At 42.2% G+C, this 16,766-nt stretch overlaps 1 long non-coding RNA gene across 1 annotated transcript in view; it reads left to right on the top strand.

Moving 5' to 3' along the window:
• The window catches only part of LOC142436592 (uncharacterized), a 56,479-nt gene extending 40,063 nt beyond the window's left edge, over positions 1-16,416 (top strand). Inside the window, exons 3-4 of the long non-coding RNA XR_012782018.1 lie at positions 11,144-11,289; positions 16,304-16,416. This is a non-coding gene — a long non-coding RNA (uncharacterized LOC142436592). The remainder of the gene's footprint in view (positions 1-11,143; positions 11,290-16,303) is intronic.
• Positions 16,417-16,766: the final 350 nt, after the last annotated feature.

Here is a 16,766-nt window from a genome sequence, read left to right as displayed (position 1 = left end):
CTCACACTACTCAGGGACTCCATTTAGGGACCTGCATCTTGAAGTGTGAGTGCTTGCAGGCAGAGCCCTGTGTAGCCTGATGTGTCAGGAATTAGCTTCCCTTACAAATTGGTGGGCCTTTCTGGAGCTGCTTTTCTTTTTCTGTAGATCTTTCATGAGTTCCTGTAATGATACTTTATTGTATGTGGGACACGTGAACAAAGGAGTCCTTTTGTCCAGTGGGTTAAATATTGGGCTGCTGACTGCAAGGGCAGCTGTGCACACTCACCAGAAATGTGCAGAGAAGATGAGTCTGCCTGCTCCACTAAAGATGTGCAGGCGTGGGAGTCCTACAGGGAGTTCTGCTCTGTGATAGCTCTGCTGTGAGTTGGACCAGATGTGGTGGCAGGGAGTTATGTGCGGATAATGCCAACCCTTGTTCTTGACCCCTTATTAGCTATTTGAGGCTAAATGCAATTTGATTCACATTTTTTGTGGACTCTTGTGAAGTGCAAAAAATAGAATATTTTTTGTTGACAGTTTTGGGAACTGATATATTAGTGGAGGAGAGTTTTTTGGAACATGCTATTTTTTTTAATCATTTACGTTGGGCTCAGACAACTCTTATCACTATCCATACATCCATCCACTGTGTCCGATGTCTCCCTTCACCCACTTTTCTGTTGTTCATCCCCCATTTGTCTTTAGTGATCTTATAGGGAAAGTGAGCACACAATGGTATGAAATTTTGGAACATGCTACTTTTTTATTGATTTCAATCTTTTTGCATTTCTTCATTGAAATCCCAATGACACACCTTTCTGACTTACTTTATCCTTATAAAAATGTATTTGTTCAACCTGGGCTTTGACTGTCCTTAAAACATAGCAAGTACATTTCTTCCTAATACCCTGTGGTCTGGTATTTTCTCCTCTAGGAACAAACTCTTTTGGACTACCCATTAGTTAATCCCATCACATCCTTCAAATCACTGTTTTCAATGAATGCAATTGATTAGACTACTAAGGGCAGATAAGGAAAACCACTTGTAAACAAAAGGGCCCCATAGGCAGGTACACAGAATGATTTCACAATGAAATCAGCTGAGAGAGTACCTGTTTTCACCGCCCCTCTGTATTGAGGACAGATGTTTGCTCTGGGTCCTAACTAGAGTAATTAATTAGAGGCATTTAAAAGGATGCTTTTCTTGTTGTTAGTTACCATCTAGTTTTCACCAATTTATTACAACACTGTGCACCCATGGTGATGTAGTGTGCTATGCGTTGGGTTGGTACCCACATGTTTAGCCATTCAAAACCGCTCACTGGTCCATAGTAGAAGATGAGGCTTTCTACTCCCTTAAAGAGTTGCAGTTTCAGAAACGCGCAGGCCCTGTTCTACTCTGCTCTGTGGGGATGCTTTGAGTCAGAATTGACTCAATGACAGTAATTGTTTAAAAAAATGTACACCAGAAAGAAAAACATGCCCTGTGACCTCCGTACTCTGACTTCAACATGGTCAGCTTTTATCTCTGAGACTGGAATGGTGACTTTGAGCTCTTCACATATTGGTCATAAACCTGAACGTCCTCATTTGCATTTCTTTTAACTATTGCCTCTTTTGTTTTACTTTCTTGCTGGTGCTTCTTCATGCTCCACTTATTTTCCAGTGTGGGAAGTTCCATGAATGCTTATTGCTAACGAGCTTTTCATTTAGTTGCTGACCATGGAGCTTCCCTCTCTGGCCCCTGAAGACCTGGGTGCTCTTTGACTCCTTAGCCTGTATGTTTGAGAAACGGAAATCGAACTGAGCATTTGCAAATTCATCACAGAACCTTCCCATGTTGTTAGAATTTCCTTATCATGCCAGGGTTCTCTGGCTAGTGTTTCCTAAAGTGATCATTTTATTTCTCCCTACACTAGCTCACGAAATGTAAATATGTATGTGTTAATGCTTAGACTCCACCTCTGTTGCATTTCTCATAAGAGTTATTATCATTTGGCCTTGTGCTTTTGTTCTTGTTATTTACTGTGGAGTGTTTTCAACTCATAGCCACCTCATGTGTCCAGGGTTGAACTGTTGGTTTTGGAATGGTGTGCCCTCTCAGAACACATTGGTCTGGTTTTGTTCTGATTTGCTCAATGGTTTTTTATTTGCTCAATCAATCTAATAATTTCTTATATGCAAGAGCCAGTTGTACGGCCCTGAGGTAAGCAGTATTGTCTGAGGGTCCTGGCTTTTCCAGGACAATGCGTTCCAGTTATCTGAATTGAATAGATTGTTTTCTTCGTCTCCTCTTTGTACTACACAGAAGATCCAGATCATCTCTGTAACTGATGACTGACAGAATAAAAAGCTCTGGGCATATGAACAGAAATGTAATTGCCAGGCATTTAGTTGTACACACATGGACCTGCATGCTGACCTGGTTCAACAAGTTTTCAATTGAGCAATACTGAAATTGTGAGTTATGTTGGTGACTTCAGCTCTATCCCATTGGGAGCAACATCTGCTTAAAAGTGAGTGACAAGAGGACTAAATGAGCCAATGTGGCCAAATCTTTTTGGAAATTGCCTCAGAATCGTGGTTGCTGAATAAATGCAGTGTTTTATCATGAACATGTTGTGTGAAAGAGGCCCTAGTGGTTCACTGGTTTAATCGATGCCGCTGGCCAGACCCTTTGTGGCTCCAGCATTCCAGGCCCATCAAGGGAGGCCAAGGAGGCTGCGTGGGCCCGTGAAGATTTACAGACTTGGAAACACTAGCGAGCAGTTCCACTCCCTGTTTTATGGTCAAAATGAGTTAAAATGTACTTGACCGCAGTCCATTTGGTTTTGGTTCATCATGAAGGAATGGGAAGGCTTTAAAACCCGGCACCCGATGCACTGCTGTGGATGAGATTTTGAAAGGCTTATTGGATCGACACTAGGTTACACTGTTGTAGCAGAATTGTGGAGTGACCGTGACAGCTCATGCGACTTTATGCCATAGCTAGTTGGCCATGCTGTGAAATCTTAGCATAAAGTGCAACCTTTTCTATGTTGTTGTTAGGTGGCTTCGTGTCCATTCCAGCCCCTAAAGCCCTCTATGTAACAGCGCGACACACTGCCCTGTCCTGCACCATCCTCACATGTTCCCACGTTGGAGCCATTGCGACAGCCCCTGTGTCGATCCATGTTGGCGAAGGCCTTTCTCTTCTTTGCCTCTCTCTCCCTCACCAAGCACCATGTCCTTCTCCAGGGACTGGTCTCTCCTGAAAAGATGCGGGAACAAAAGTATGACAAGTCATGGAGGCCAGTCCCACAGCTGAGAGAATGCTAGTGGTCATCATGTTCAGCTAGTCGTCCTTCCATGATCTGCAAATGTGAAAAAATCTTTAAAAATCTAAAATGTGAAAAACATCTCAAAGCCTGGTATGTAAGTCCTAGTATCCTAACAGTTTAACATTGAAATGCACTGAAGTTCAGTCAACTTATAAGAAAATTGGAACCTAAGTACATTTTCCCAATCAGCAAAAAGGACATGCTATTATGATACTGAATATATTGTGCTCTTTTGTCAGTATATCCTATGAGCTTAGTGTGTATTGATGTGCGTATCCAGTATTTTTTGAGGGGAGCAGTCCATAATAATTACATGACAGTAGCTTTGTCTCAGTGGGAAAATTTTCAAGATATCTGCATATATTCTTTTTTTTAATCATTATATTACAACTCATCACAATCCATACATCAATTGTGTAAAGCACATTTGCACATTCATTTCCATTATCAATATCAAAGCATTTGCACTTCACTTAAGCCCCTGGCATCAGCTCCTCATTTTTGCCCCTCCCTCCCCACTACCCCCTCCCTTATGAACCCTTGATAACTTATAAATTATTATTTTGTCATATCTTATACTGTCCAAAATGTCCCTTCACCCACTTTTCTGTTGTCAATCCCCCAGGGAGGAGGTTATATGTAGATCCTTGTAATCAGTTCGCTCTTTCCACCCCACCCTCCCTCCATCCTCCTGGTATCGCCACTCTCACCACTGGACCTGAATGGATCATCCACCTTGGATTCCTTGTTTCCATGTTCCTATCTGTACCAGTGTACAGAGGGTATCTATATTCTATTGTTACCTTTCACTCTTGCCCGGTTTCCCTTTTCAATAGCTTGTCCTATCTCATTGAAAATACAAAATACACAAGCGTGCAACTGCAGAGTGACTGGAAAGTAGGCGAGTAACATAGACACTCTATAGAAAATTTCATAATTCCCCAAATAATCATCTCTATCACCAGGTAACACGTCAGCTCTTGATCACGTAGAATTCTCCAAGAGGATACCATGACTCCAGGGCTTTGGGTCCCTACTTTGTTAGTTCATACCAGCAGCTCTCCAATGGCTAAGGAGGGGCGACAGGGAGAAGCACAAATTCTGCAGTGTTTCCTAGTTGTCATCTTCCTTTCACCCTGTGCTTCCTGTTCTGATAAATATTCTAATTTCAATCCTCCCTCCAATGGAAGAGAGGATATGAATTTGGAATCGAGGCTTTTATTTTTGATCATTCATCTGATTTATGTGTTCTGACTGTTCTCTATTCTGAAACAGCTAGATAGAAATAAGGCTGCAGTTGGTCACAGACAAACTGTACAGAGATAAACTCATTATGCTAGAAGCATGCAGTCCTTGGGATAACATGTAATTAGTGAGGGAGTGTGTCTAGTGCAGTGGTTCTCAACCTTCCTAATGCTGCAACCCTTTAATACAGTTCCTCATGTGTGCTCACCCCCCAACCAAAAAATTATTTTCATTACTGTAATTTTGCTACTGTTATGAACGGGAGAACCCTTTGAGAGGGTTGTTCAACCCCCAAAGGAGTTGCAACCCACAGGTTCAGAACAGCTGATCTAGTGGGTGAAGTGGGTTAGCTAAACCCTGATGGAAATCCTTAGAGCAAGACCCCTGTGTCTAATGCCCATGTGAAGTCTCTGTTTCCCCAGGACTGTCTTCTTCATCCTTTCACATAGTGGAATGCATGGTACCTTGCCAAGCCAGAATATACGGGATGTTTTAGGACACTGTGGCTGTTGAGGAGGTGGCTCTGAATTTCTCCGAGGAAGAATGGGCATTGCTGGACCTTTCTGAGAGGAAACTATAGAGACACGGGATGATGGAAACTTTTAGAAACCTGGCCTCAGTAGGTATGAATATTTTCATTAAAAACGGAAAGATGTGTGCGTGCGTGTGTATATGTATATTTGTGTATGTTTCATACTCAGTGATGCTATTGCAGTATGTGAGCTGAGTAATGGGAATACTTTGTTATATAAACAAGTGTAGTACTTTCCTCTCAGGAGCATGATGTCATGTTTCCCCATGAATATAAGGCTCTTAGTGTTATACTGATTTCTTATAGCAAGTGTGACTATGAGTCTACTAAGTTTCCTTACGTGTTATAAATGTGAGTGTTGACCTTTGGTGCAGAGAGGCTATGTGTGCATTGTGCCTTGTAAGAGCTCTGTGTTTTTTCAAGGTTAACATGATAGCTTTATCTATTTATTATCTATTTATCCATTGTGTGTCAAGCACAGTTGTACATGTGTTACCTCATCATCCTCAAAACATTTGCTTTCTACTTGAGCCCTTGGTATCAGCTCCTCAATTTCCCCCCTCCCTGCTCACTGCCTCTCCATCATGAACCCTTGATAATTTATAAATTATTATTTTTTCATCCTTATACTGTCCGATGTCTCCCTTCACCCACTTTTCTGTTGTCCATCCCCCAGGGAGGGGGTTTTATGTAGATCCTTGTAATGGGTCCCCCCTTTCTGCCCCACCTTCCTTTCACCCTCATGATAGCACCACTCTCACCACTGGTCCTGAAGGCATCTTCTGTCCCAGATTCCCTATGTTTCAGGTTCCTATCTGTACCAGTGTGCATCCTCTGGTCTAGCTGGATTTGTAAGAGAATTAGGTTCATGATAGTGGAGGGGAGGAGGAGCATTTAGGAAGTAGGGGAAAGTTGTATTTTCATTGTTTCTACACTGTACCCTGACTGGCTCGTCTCTTCCCTATGATCCTTCTGTAAGGGGCTGTCCAGTTGCTGACAGACGGGCTTTGGATCCCCAATCTTCACTCCCCTTCATTCACAATATGCCCGATACTGATCCCATCGACACCTTGTAATCAATCCATAGGTTGTGTGCTTTTTCCATGTGGGCTTTCTTGCTTCTAAGCTAGATGGCCACTTGTTTACCTTCAACCCTTTAAGATCCCATATGCTATATCTTTTGGTAGCTGGGCTCCATCAGTTTTCTTCACATTTTCTTTGCACACAGTTGTCTTCAGCTATCATCTTAGGAAGGTGAGCATCGTGGAATGCCAGGTAATAGAACAAAGTGTTCTTGCATTGAGGGAGCACTTGCATGGAGGCCCAATGTCCATCTGATACCGTAATACTAAACCTATTAATATATGCACCTAGATCTATTTCCCCACCCTAATATAAATATATTTACATATGCACATGCTTGTATTTAGACTTCTGTAAATGCTCTTTGTCTCCTAGTTCTTTCCTCTATTTCCTTTTACTTTCCTCTTGTCCCACTATCATGCTCTGTCTGTAGTTCAGTAATTTCAGGGTTTCAGTAATTCTTCTCAGTTACATTGCCTTGATCAATCCCTACCAGGCATCTTACACCCTCCTTGCCACTTATTTTGTGTCAGGGGAAAGGCCAGACCCTAACACATCACAGCGGGTCGGTTGGTGCAATTGTACAGTGATAATAAATAAAGATTATAGTAAAGTCATAGGGAGCATGAGAGATAGAAGAGGGATTGAAATAATGGAGGCAGACACATTTCATAGTTGCATGTTCACCTCAGCCTCACTTGGTGGTCCACATGGGGAGAGAAATATTTATTGCTAACCAAGGCTTTTATATCATCTGGGGATGTGCAGGCCCCCTAATTACAGGTGAAGAAATCCATCACAGGAAAGTGTTGTGCTATAGGTAATATAGTAATGGGAGTGGGATGCTGTAGGGGTTCATATGCTGTTGGAAGAGGAGGGAGTAAGGGTGTGCATGTGACAAGATGGGCGGACCCGAGATTCAGCATGGCAGCCTAACTTTGGATGTCACTGAGCAGGTTTGACCTGTTCTCTGGTTCACTGTAGAAATCATTATCAGTAAGGTGTACTGTAAACCCACCTTGCAGGGTCTAAATTGAAGCCTTTAGGGGGAAGTATCCCATTGTCCTTAACAGCAGGGATGGGCCCTATATGTGGTGGGACTAGACAGTCCTCTGACAGCTGATTGCCTTCAGGGAGGTAACTTGACAATTATTTACCATTAATTGTGAGCAGTGTCCTAAGTCTAACATATATTTGGGGGAGATGACTTGGAGAAATCTTTCTGTTTCCCACTATTTTGGATCACTTATTGATTGTTCCCTTTTCCCTGGGTTGGTTAACACCACTTTCTTTCCCCCACCTCCCCTTCTCCCATGTCATGCTCCCCGCCCCAACCATGGGTCCTGTTGCTTTCTCCTCCAGATTGTTTATCTGGCCTATATTATCTAGTTAGAAGTGCAGATATAATATGCACACACACACACACACACACACACACACATACACACACACAAGCACACATACACACAAAAGAGCAAAACAAAATGACAAAAGAAAACAAAACAACAGCAACAAGAAAAAAAGGGAAAAAAGAGAAAAGCCTGTAAAAAGTTAGAGGTCTCTATGTTGACCTTTAGGAGTGCTTTTCTGTGGAGTCTGATGGGGTGCCACGCCCTGGCCCCCGAGTCTAATTTTGGTACTCTTGGGACTTCCTTGCTCTACTTCCCTTGCTGTTCTGTTGCACAACACCCTTAGTGTTTTGCCTGGGTGTGGTGGGGTCAGATCGGATGCAATTCCCAAACTGTCTCCAGTGTTGTCCCCTATAGGGCTATAGGTCAGTGAGGGATGTCATGACTCATAGTCGGGGCAGCCATAGTGCTTCTTTTTGCATGGGCTGCTCAGAGCAGGCATATTGTCCTCAAAGCTTGGTGGGCCAGGATGTGTGCTCCACTCTCTCTTCCTCCCCCTTCATTTTCTCCCGTGTGCTCTGATCAGACATGTCCCTTTCCCTGAGCTGTAGCTTCAGTGTTGTCCTCTGAAGTAAATTCTTCTGGGGGAAGGGGCAGCTGTCCTCTTAGTTGGGATTGGGGCTGGCCCCTCTGATATTTTTGTTATAAATAGATTTTCTTCCACCAAAATTCCACAGACCTAGAGGAGCATAGGACTGGCTCAGTGTCAGGGAATTGTTGATTATCTTTTCACACTTTCCTTGTGATGTGTTTTTCTCCAAGAGCAGCATGTCAGGTACACCTTTTCGCCCTCATATGACACTAATGTGATGGGGTTCTGCCTTAGGCTGGGTTCTCTAGAAAAATAAAACTATAGACACTGACATATGCATAAGAGAGAGCTTTTCATCAAGAGAACATCCCAGCCCAGTCCAACTGAAGCCCATGGGTCCAATGCTACCTAGAGCATCCATGGCTCAGTGTGTTCAAGTCCCCAAACTTCAGTTTTTGGGTGAGCATCAATCCTATCTGTTGTCCAGCTTGATATATGTGTGTGTATCACATACATATATGTGTGTGTATCACATACATATATGTGTGTCTATATAGTCACTCTAATATTATATGTGCACACGAATGCCTTGGTTTAGTTTATTAATTCATCAGTATATGAGGACCTTCAACACTACAGAAAACTACAGGACTCTAAATTCATGCTTTCATCACAGAATGGGTGGAAACAAATTCCCTGTTTCAGGGTTTTAATCTGAATACATTTGTACTTCCTTTTCTGTAAGATAAATGCTATAATTTTGATCATGCTGTATTTCTTTTTTTATTAAATCACTTTATTGGGTCTTGTAGAACTCTTATCATAATCCACACCTCCATCCATTGTGTCAAGCACATTAGTACATTTGTTGGCATACTCATTCTCAAAGCATTTTCTTTCTACTTGAGCCCTTGCTGTCAGCTTCTCATTTTTATTCCCCCCTCCTCATGAACCCTTGATAATTTGTAAAGTATTATTTGTTCATCTCTTACACTGCCCTATGTCTTCCTTCACCCACTTTTCTGTTGTCTATCCCCCTGGGGAGGGAGTTATACGTAGATCATTGTGATAGGTTCCCTCTTTCTCCCCCCACCTTCCCCTTCCACTTCTGATTAACAATTAATAGTTAGGGAGTTAAGTACCAAGAGTTATTTCAGCGTGTTTAAATGTAGCCTACAATGTTTTAGCATTTATTAGCTATTCATGGCATATCGTGAATATTTTATGGATATGATAATTAAATTATGATTAAAGGAATTTTTATGTCTTTTTGGAAGCCTCTTCCTTAAAAAAAAGTGAACCTGGTAGCTCTAGTTAGAACATACAGTCAATTTTTAATATCACTGGTAAAAGTGGACATTTATGGTTGTCCTTTTTCTGACGTGGGGTGATGTTTTTTCAAGTATGACTTTTTCTTTTTAGGAATGTATATTAGCATATTAACATTTTGAACTATATTTGTTTTATGTTAGATTTGTAGAGTTATTTTTCCTTAGCATGAAAAGTCTTTGACTTTGTTTAGTAAGTTTTGTGTCTATTTAGATTATTAATTCTTTTTTACATTAATTGGTATATATTACAGTGCTCATTTTCTTATATTAAATCAACTCTAGGATAGATTCTACTTAATTATCATGTGTAATTATTTTCATGTGTTTTCTGACTCTATTCCCAATGTTTTCAAGAACTTTTTCATGTAGATCCATTATCAATATTGCTCTACAGTTTTCTTGAAGTATCATTATCTGACCTTGTTTACAGGTTATTACTGGTCTCATAGAAAATATTAATAAGGTTACTCTGACAATTATTGTTATGTTTCACCCAATAACGTGAACTTAGACAAAAAGAATAAAGCGTCTATTCATATTGCGTGAATACTCTCCTGTCTAGCTGCCAGAATCTTCAACTTTAATCTGTCTTACAGTTAGCCTTGAAGTTTCTCATGGAATTGAATTGTGATTCAGTTGATTGTAAACTTTCTGAACATCCTGAAACCCACTCGACTCTCATAGATCACTTGCTCTGGCTGGATCCTCTAGAGTGATAAATGATTTACACCCCTCTTGACGGGACAAATCGTCACTCACACCTGAGACTGTGGATGGGACATCCTTGAACCCAAGCCAATAAGCCCACTACTACAGTGTGTGTTGTTTGCCATCAGTCAGCATTACCTAGAAAGCTTGGAATCCAGAATTTAGGTCAAGATGACAAAATGGTTTGATCAGTCATCTCTTTTCTGGATCCATCTTGCATTTTTAAGCATCTTCCCTCACCTTGGCTCTTACCATGACCCCTTGCCATTCCATGACTGTAAGCTGCAGTCTTTCCCAAAGGCTTTAAAATCGGACATCTGTAAACACAAGAGCTTAAGAGAGTAGCAAATAAGGATTCCCCTGGCTTGTTTTCTTGTTTAGAATATCTCTATCTTGGCCAAGGTACCTCTAGGATGTGCTATTGGTGTCGCTCTGTCTCTTGTTGTCCACCTGTACAAAAACTTTCTCTAGTTACTACACTATTGTGCATAAATGGGCTACCCAACCATAGGGATTTCTTCACACAATAGATATTGTAAAGAATACCCAGGATGCAAGGGGATTGGAGTAGGTTTTACTTAATGAGAAGCTCAGCCTGAGTTGGAGTGGCAGATATGAGCGTGATTCAGCTTGATCACTTTCACCAGATATGTCAAGGGTTTTGGTCTGAGGTTCCGTTATGGGCTTTTAAAGAACATTCTTCATAAAATATTCCGTTCTTCAGTTAGATTGCTGGTGAAAAGAAGATATTTACCTTCAATGGAGCTTGAGAAATTTGAGGCCTTAAGTACTTCCACTTTGTGGATCCAAAGTTGATCATGATATTTGGGAAATTAGTAAAATTGCTCTGCAAAGATAGAGTGGACCCTTGTTTAATGCAAACCCTCAGCTTTGAGCAGGATTTTGATCCCAGGTGGTGGGGGTGGTCACTATTTAGCGCAAGAAGTACAGGCCAAGAAAGTGATATGCCTTTTTCAACATTGCCTCCTCTTCTGTTTCAGAACAAAGATTTGCCACAGAGAAATACAGTCCAGTCTAGGGAGCTAGAAATCTGGTACTAGTGTCTTGCACATTGAAGCATGACAAGGAAGGACTTCAACTTCTGACTGGGTCGTGAACCAAATCCATTCACCTGACTCCAAGCAGGGTGAGCATCCCTGGGGTTCCTGGGGTCAGCACTGGGCAGAGGAGTTTGAGGGGAAGCAGGAGGGATCTGAGCTTTCTGGGGTCTGAACCCAGGAAACACCAGTGTACAAGAACCCAGGCTGCCCCATTGGTCGGGGTCCGAGCAATTTGCGCATCTCCCGGAATGATAGAATTTGCTGATAATGTAACCATGTATAATTGTATTAGAACTTAAATTGTGAGCACTCCAATTTGCAAAAGGCGGGTGGCATAGTGGTTACAGATTGGACTGCTAACTGCAAGGTCAGCAGTTCAGAATTACAAGTCACCCCTGAGGAGAAAAACAAGGTTTCCAATCTTGGTAAGAGTTATAGTCTCCGAAATCCACAAGGGGCCATTCCACCTCCCTTTAAAGGGTCACTGTAACCAGAATCCACTCTGTGGCACTGAGTTGGGTTTAAGGTTTGCATTGCTGATGACAGTCCATTTGCTGCCTCCCCAGTTTGATTAAGCCTCCATTGAATTCCTTTTGATAATTAGCCAAGAATGTAGATCATCTTACCCTTGCGGAAAATGCCTTACAAAATAGATTGCCTGCACTCCTCTCCATCCATCCCCCTCCAAGGGCCTGCCTAGATGTATCCTTGATGGAGCTCACCTAAGCGAGGACAGCACAGGGGCCATTGTTATGAGTCTGGCCTTGATTGCCTCAGTTTGAAGGCCCTGGACCAATCTTTTAAGTCTTTCTATCTAATAATGTGCATGTCCCAATTATGGTCCCATTCCTGCTGCTGCAGTCCCACCTGTATCTGATGTATTGCTTTGCCACCAATCATGATCTGTGACATGGCCTTTTGTTCTGTGTCCTATTTATCTAGGGTCCCGACTCTGAATCCTCAGTTGCATTTGAACTGCTAATGGCCTCCCTTATCCATATGATGTGTGTGCGTATCTTTTGTTGTCTCTTAACGTTCAATAAATGCTCTCCTCAAATTATGTTTGACAAAGAAGTCACTTTTCCACCCTAACACACAATTTAGCATCATCAGTGCCTCAAGGTACAGTTCTCTGGGACAGCATCTTGACAGCCGTACCTGCAGGTGAGGTCAGGCCCTACAACCCCCTGGCTTCTGTCCTAAATATACAAAAATTACAAAGTTCTCTTAGTTCTGCGGATAAATTCTCTCTCTGCACCTTAGCCTTATACCAGACACACTTAGCTCTATGTGGGTTGGCAAATCTAGTTCCCCAGATAAGAACTCAAATGTACCCCTATTTCACCTCTAACCTCCTGCCCAAAGGCACTTAGCTCTCTTGTTCTGTGGTCTGGGAATGCCACTGCTCTGTCTCAGGCTCTTGGTTCTGCTGCCACCATGTCTCTGTTGCTGCTTCTTCCCTTCATGTCCACTCTTGTGTCACAGCTGCCTGTCTGCTGGATTGAAGAATTTCTGTGAAAGAATCTGGGATCTAAAGGCCCCTACTCCTGGTTCTTTTTTTTTTAAAGTCATTTTATTAGGGACTCATACAACTCCTAATACAATCCATACATATATCAATTGTGTAAAGCACATTTTTACATTCGTTGCCCTCATCATTCTCAAAACATTTGCTCTCCACCCAAGCCCCTGGCTTCAGGTCCTCAATTTTTCTTCTCCCTCCTCACTCCCTCCTCCCTCATGAACCCTTGATAATTTATAAATTGTTATTTTGTCATATATTTCTGTGTCCCATTTTTCTGTTGTATGTCCCCCAGGGAGGAGGTCACATGTAGATTCTTGAAATAGGTTCCACTTTTCCAACCCAACCTCACTGTGCCCTTCAAATATCACCACTCACACCACCAGTCCTGAGGGGATTATCTGCCATGGCTTCCCTGCATTTTCAGTTCCCATCTGCACCAGTGTACATCCCCTGGTCTAGTCAGACCTGCAAGTCAGGATTCAGACCATGACAGTTGGAGGGGGGAAGGAAGCACCCAGAAACTTGATCAAAGTTGTATTTTTCATCGTTGCTACATCACACCCTGACTGTTTCATCGCCTCCCCAAGACCCTTCTGTAAGGGAATGTCCAGTGGCCTACAAATGGGCTTTGGGTCTCCACTCCACACTCCCCCGCTGATTCACTATGGTAAGATTTTTTGTTCTGATGATGCCTGATACCTGATCCCTTGATACCTTGTGATTGCACAGGCTGGTATGCTTCTTCCATGTGGGCTTTGTTGCTTCTAAGCTAGATGGCCGCTTTTTTACCTTCAAGCCATTAAGATCCCAGATGCTATATCTTTTGATAGCTGAGCACCATCAACTTTCTTCACCACATTTGCTTATGCACAAATCTGTCTTCAGTGATCATATTATCGAGATGAGCGTGCAATGTAATGACTCTTCTCCATCTATCTTGATTGATAATTTGGCTTGGTAGCGTATTCTTGGGTTTGCATTGTTTTCCTTCAATTTTTTGAAAATGTTACTCCACTCTCTCTTCTTCATAGTTTCTGCTGATAGGTCTGATCATATTCTTATTTGGGAACCTTTATATATGATTGCTTGTTTTCCCCTAGCTGCTCTCATGATTTTCTCCTTTTCCTCAAAGTTGGATAATTTAACTATTATGTGCCTTGATGACTTCTTCTTGGGATCCAGTCTTGCTGGGATTCTTTCAGCTTCCTGAATGGTTGCCTTGTTTTAATTCACTAAGCTGGGGAAGCTTTCCTCCAAGAATTCTCTCACTACTGTTGCAGATGACTTCTTTGTTGTGTCTTCCTCCAGTAAGCCAATACTTCTAATGATGTACCGCTTCATAGCATCAGACTTAGTTCTTAAGTTTTCTTCAGCTTCTCTGATGATCTTATTAGATTTTTGTTCTCGTTTGTTGAAGTCTGCTTGGCTGTCCTCCAAGTCACTGATGCGGGCCTCTGATTCTTCCAGTTGCTTGTCGAGGTCCATGAGTGTGCTACTGGTTTTTGTTATCTCCTCCCTAAGCTCCTGTATTTCTCTTTGATTTATGGTTTTTACCTTTTCTATCATTTCATCATTTTTCTGTATTGTTTCCCTCATATCCCCTGACTCCAAGTAACATTCTGAAAATTTCTTTCTGTGGCAGCTCAATGTCTGCTTCCTCTATGCATGCATTATGTTCAGGACATCTTCTGGCTTTGCCTTTTGTTCCTCTCCTTTTTTTGTTGAGGTTTTTGGGGCTGATGGCTGCTTGTGTTGCGTTGTTTTAGATGAGCCAGGTGCCATTTTCCAGGGAGTCGAAGAGCACTGGCTCTCTCTGGGAGACTTTGAACTGCCTATAGCTTATTTCACTATGGAATTAACCTACCACTTTGTCCTCCTGTGGCTTCCCTCTCGGGGGAGTGACCCAGAAGGGTTGCCTGCTTTGGTGTTGCAGAGGTTGGGCAGAGGCTCCTGCAGTAACTTTTGTTGAGGAGTGTTGGCCGAGCTGCCTTATGCCCCACAGGCACAAAGGCTGGAAGGAGTTCCCCAGTCAGAAGTTGAGCAGAGTATCCCCTGTTGGGGGCCAGCAGGGATTTTTCCAGCCTGCTAACTACACAGGGTGGAGCTCACCTAGCTGCGTGTGGCTCAGGTGTAAATGCCCTAAGCTAAGGGAGTGGTCTGGAGGTTAGCAGTAGAGTGTGAGAGACCAAGAAAGAGGAAAAGAGGAGAAAAAAAAGTTAAAAAGCAAGCCAAATGTGCCCATGAGGGGCGGGGGAGGGGGAATATAGTGAAGAGATGGATAGAAAGCAACAATGTAGCTGAGCCCTTATCCAGGCCAGAGGAGCTGCAAGGGTTTAATCCTTGTTCGGAGGTGGTAGCAGCAAGCTGTGGCTGTGTTGAGAAAAGGCTGCTGCACAGCCCTCCAAGGCTGATAGGGTGACAGAGAGGAGATGCAAAGGTCTAGTGCCTGCCCCAAGGCAGGTGGTGGCAAACTGTGGCTGTGTTGAGACCAAGCAGCCCTACAGGCTCCAAATGGTCCTGGCTCTGGCAGAGACAGTGGCGGGGCAAAGGTCAAGCCCCAGCCGGCCTCCACTGAAGTAAACCAAAAGCCCCCAGCCCCTCAAAACCCCATGGGTCTGTGCCTACTTGTCTTTATGATGCTCCTCCTGCATTCCAGCAGTGTTCAGTTATCTCTAAGTAACTCTCCTAGCTTGAATTCTGTGGAGTTCCTCTGGTGTTTGTTACTCCTTCGCCATCTTGCCGGAAGTCCCCCTGGTTCTTCTTTTTTGTTGGTAGTGAGATCCCAATTTCTGTCTCTGAAATAACTCAATTAGTTGTAACATGAATTCCAAAGTAACTAATCTGTAGGTTAGGTTTCAGACAGTTTATTTACATAACCACAAGGCACAACGGTACCAATGTATTGTTGGCCAAGCTGCCCGATTGTCTTATATGAGACTGTAACTTTATAACGGAGTAAAAAGCCATGTCACTCATGCTTTCGAGGAGAAATTGGTGGTTTCCAATTGCTGACCTTGCAATTAGCAGCCTGACAGTAACCACTATGAGGGACAACTTTTCCTCGTTCACATTGGCAGGCGACAAACCCAGGTAAATAATTTGGAGGAAGTTAAGGGGGCATAGCTAGACTGTGTACTTGTATAGACCACCTGTCTGACTCAGTGATTCTCAACCTTCCTAATGCTGCGACCCTTTAATGCAGTTCCTCATGTTGTGGTGAAGCTCCAACCATAAAACTACTTTTGTTGCTACTTCATGACAGTAAGTTTACTACTGTTATGAATCAGGCAACCCCTGTGAAAGGGTCCTTCAACCCCCAAAAGGGTCTCAACCCATAGGTGGAGAACCACTGATCTAACTGCATTAGGTACTACAAATAATGGTATATTAAAAACATTATCTATATTGGGATTCAAAAGTGCACTCATTATTGGGGGATATATACTTCTTCATTTACATTTATATGTAATTTATATATGTATAGATATAAATTTCAATCTAATAAATGTCATATAAATGTTTATTATGGAGCCTTGTTTTTGACATGTGTTAAGTGTTGGACTTCTATCCTCAAGGTCAGAGGTACACACCCATTAGCATCCTGTCATGGCTTTAGAATCTTGGAAGCTCTGTACAGCAGTTCTCCTGTGTCCTATCTGCAGCTTATATGTCTAACTCTACTTGATGGTGAGTTTAAAAGTGTTTCTAAAGTTATTTTACAATTTATAGTTCTCCTATAAAATAATCTTTAGTTTATAATAGCTCTTTATATATCCCATGTAAAATGTTTCCAGATGCTTTAATTAACATAATCATCTTAAAGGTTCATTGATTTGTCATTCTCTTTGAGAGTCACACAGTAAGGAATTGGTAGTTTGTATGCTGTGGGGTAGGGATCCAACTCTTTGTTTATTTTTTTATATTTATATTTGATTGCCCAATCTCTATTTGTTATAAAATAATCTTTTATTCACATGTGTGAACATTATGAGTTTTAGATTTTATTGCTCATGGTATAAGCATGTTTCCCATTACTCA

Source organism: Tenrec ecaudatus, unplaced genomic scaffold (genome assembly GCF_050624435.1).
Source record: "Tenrec ecaudatus isolate mTenEca1 unplaced genomic scaffold, mTenEca1.hap1 Scaffold_435, whole genome shotgun sequence".
NCBI classification, from domain to species: Eukaryota; Metazoa; Chordata; class Mammalia; order Afrosoricida; family Tenrecidae; genus Tenrec; species Tenrec ecaudatus.
The sequence above is the reverse complement of the archived record's forward strand: the minus strand, read 5'-3'. Positions and strand labels throughout refer to the sequence as shown.